Source organism: Numida meleagris, chromosome 17 (genome assembly GCF_002078875.1).
Source record: "Numida meleagris isolate 19003 breed g44 Domestic line chromosome 17, NumMel1.0, whole genome shotgun sequence".
NCBI lineage: Eukaryota > Metazoa > Chordata > Aves > Galliformes > Numididae > Numida > Numida meleagris.
The window spans coordinates 7,287,685-7,290,959 of NC_034425.1; positions in this window are offsets into that span (position 1 = coordinate 7,287,685).

Below are 3,275 nucleotides of genomic sequence, written 5' to 3' on the forward strand. Positions count from 1 at the left end.
ACTGTGAGGAGGAGGAGGAAGAGGAGGGGGAAGGAGGGGGGAGGGAAGGGGCACGGAGGAGGGCGGTGGGCTGGCCCCGCCGGCGCCATGTGATGCCCGCTCCTCCCGGGCTCTCCCGGCGCAGCGCGGAGGGAACAGCCCGGGGCCGGTGAGTGCGGGAGCAGCGGGGACCTTCGAGCGCCCGTACGGGTGGGTGGAGGGCACGCGGTCCTGGGAAGGGGCTTCGTGGGGTTTCCCGAATTGCATGGAAAAGCCAGAAAGTTTAATGCCTGAGAGGAAGGAGGAGGGGTCTGGGAAGTGCCGTGTGGGTGCGGAGCAGCGGGTTTTAGAGGGATACGTTCGTTCGTTGTCCGTAACCCCGTTGGAATCAGACCCCCGGCGGGGGCCGGCCCCGGGGGCACCGCCCTGGGCTCAGCCGTGCTCGGCCCCGGCTGCGTGCGGGCATCGGGGTGCGGGGCCGCAGAGCCCCGGGCTGTGCTGGCGTCGTGTGCCGGAGCGATCCGCGCTGAGTCGTGTGGGATCGCCCCTGCTCCTCTGCTGGGGCGCCGGGCTGTGGGGTGGCAGTGGAGCCCCATCTGAAAGCCCCGGCTGGGCTCGGCACACGGGCACCCCCGATCCGATCCGATCCAGGCTGCTCACCCCGGGGCTGTTCTGCTCGGGGAGATCGGAGGCGCAGGGGACATCCCTGGGGCGCGGTGAGCATCCTCGCGTTTCACCCGCCGCTTCTGAACGTCCATCCCTGTGTATTTTTCCCAGGGAATATAAAATGCACGGGAATCGGGAGCTGCCAATGCTTTCCCGTGCTGCTTACCCCTCGGAGGGGGCAGCTACGTGGGAAAATCTGACCTGGTTGTTAAGTGGAGTAAAGTAGAGGGGGGAAAAAACGCTGGATCATGTGCTGCCGTATGAACAAAGAGCATGGGGACGTGGAGCCTGTCTTTGCTTCTCCACACGCTCCTTATTCATATCCTACGAAAGGAGGTGAAACATGAAATGTGGCATTTCAGTCATCCCGGCAGCGAGCAGAGGGTTCTGACACGCAGTCGGGCTGGTGATTAATTGCTTGGCATTGCAGGGAACTTTATCAGCCCCTGATGTGTGGCACTGCTCAGGGCGCACGAAGCAGCGCTGGTGTCTGGAGCAGGAGTCTGACCTGTCCCCGTCGCTGTACCCCACACACCCTGAACTTCTGTTCAGGTCAAGGCAGGAGGGTGCAGGCAAAGCTTTGGGGAGGGCAGCAAAAGCAGCGCACTTCCAGTAGGAATGTTAAAAAGGAGGATTTCAGCCAAATTTCATGCGATAGCAGGGAGCTTTGCTGGAGGAGCATCCCCACGTCTCCATCTCAGCTGCCTTTTGGGTTCATTGTAGAGCACTGCTTCAATCATCACGAGCCATAGAAGAGCCCAGGGGCCGGGGGTAGCTCCCAGCAGCCCCACTGCTGCTGCCTCATCTCAGCCAATGTGCAGCAGCTCCACGTGGCATCCATGGCACAGGAGGAAGGCTCCTGTGCTTGTTTCCCCAGCTCCTTCTTCTGTTAGTGTAGCTGCTGAATATATTCATCGAGGCGAATGAATCCCCATCTGGCTGCGTCTGTCCCACCACATTTGCAGCTTCAGCTTCTGTTATGCAGAGGGAAGGGAATAGAAGATAAGAAAGGGAAATAATGCACGAGCCCACAGAGGCTTTAACACTATCAGAGAGCTGTGATCTGCACAAGTGTACAGCTCCAGCGGGCGCCAGCAGCATCTTTATAAGGCAGCTGGGAAGATGTAAAGCCCTGGTTTTGGGGTGACATATTTAAAATGACTGCGTGATGCAGTCTAGATCCAAAAGTTACCCGAGAGTCTTAATCTTGTTGAAATTAAGGGGGGAGGTTGGGTTCTAGGTGTGCTCGAGGAATGTGATAACCAAAATCACAGCAATTTGTATTACTGTGCAGCCACAAACTTCTGACATTTGCAGTAAAATACTTAGTGGGAACAAGGGATTTGTCAAAGAGCCACTCTAATGCATTGCCAGGCTCGGAAAATATGCTGTTACAGGTGAGAGAGGTCTGTCTGGTCCCTTCGGAAGATGGGGCTCACTGCTTTTCCTGTATTACAAAGGAATTATTGCTGCTTATCAGTGGAAAGCCTGACTGGAGCGGTGCTTATAGCCACACCAAGGAGCATTATTGGAACACTACAACAGATGGCAGCCACTGACCCAGGACAACTGGCAGATCATCATTTTTGTACTCAGTTCCCAGGACAAAGTCACTCAATGAGTGCCACGTCCCATACGCTGCCACAATGCCCAGCCCGAGCACATCCCTGCTTGCATTTATCCTGTCCCCAGCTCAGCTCATGTCCCCTGTTCCCACTGCCGTGGCAGTTTGGGGCCCTCGGGGGTGCTCCGAGCTGCTCTGACCTGGTGTTCAGCAGAAGGCAGCCCTCTCTCTTGACTGTGCTGGGATACCCTGGAAGCTGCAGATGGCAAAAAGCAACACAGCAAACCTGACCTAGAAAGATGAGCGGTTTGGGAAGTTGTGCTAAATCATCCTGACGCTGGAGCTGCTGCTGGGGAGCAGCACGTTCCTCCTCAAGCATAGGAGAGGTGGGCAGTGGGTAGGCAACAGATCGGCACCAAACTGCTCCTTTCTCTGCAACTGAGGGAAAGGGAGAACGGCTGAAGGGGAAAATGACGTCTCCATGTCATTGTCGTCTGTGTCAACTGCTGTGCAGTGCTGTCTGCAAAGCACCTTACAGGCAAAATAGGGCAGAAGACACCTGGTCGCTATAGAGGTGGAGGGGAGGTGCTGCTTATTACAATGTCTCATTACCTCACTATTAAACGCAACGAGCTACACAAAGCAAAGGCCTTCCCTATGTGAAGACGGAGCCAAACTTAGAATTGTGGAATCATCAAGGTTGGAAAAGACCTCTAAGATCATCAAGTCTGCCTGACAACCCATCCCCGCCGTGCTCCTTTCTCTCTCTGACATGCAGAAAATCCCCATGGGAGCCATGCAGCCACAGGCGCTGCGGAGGGGAGCAGCACGGGAGCTCCTCCTGATCCACAGGTTCTGGGGTCACCTGCCCCAGCACAGGGGAGGAGGCAGGGCTTGAATTAGCTCTTGATGCTATTTTTTCCTCCCAGCACTCCTTAATTTAGCTCACACTGTCATGCACTGCCACTATGGGGAGAAGAAGGAAGTGGGGGTGCTGGCCCCTCTCAGCAGCAGCTGGGACTGGAGACATTGAAAAGCTCTCAAATGCAAGGAAGAGGTTTCTTCT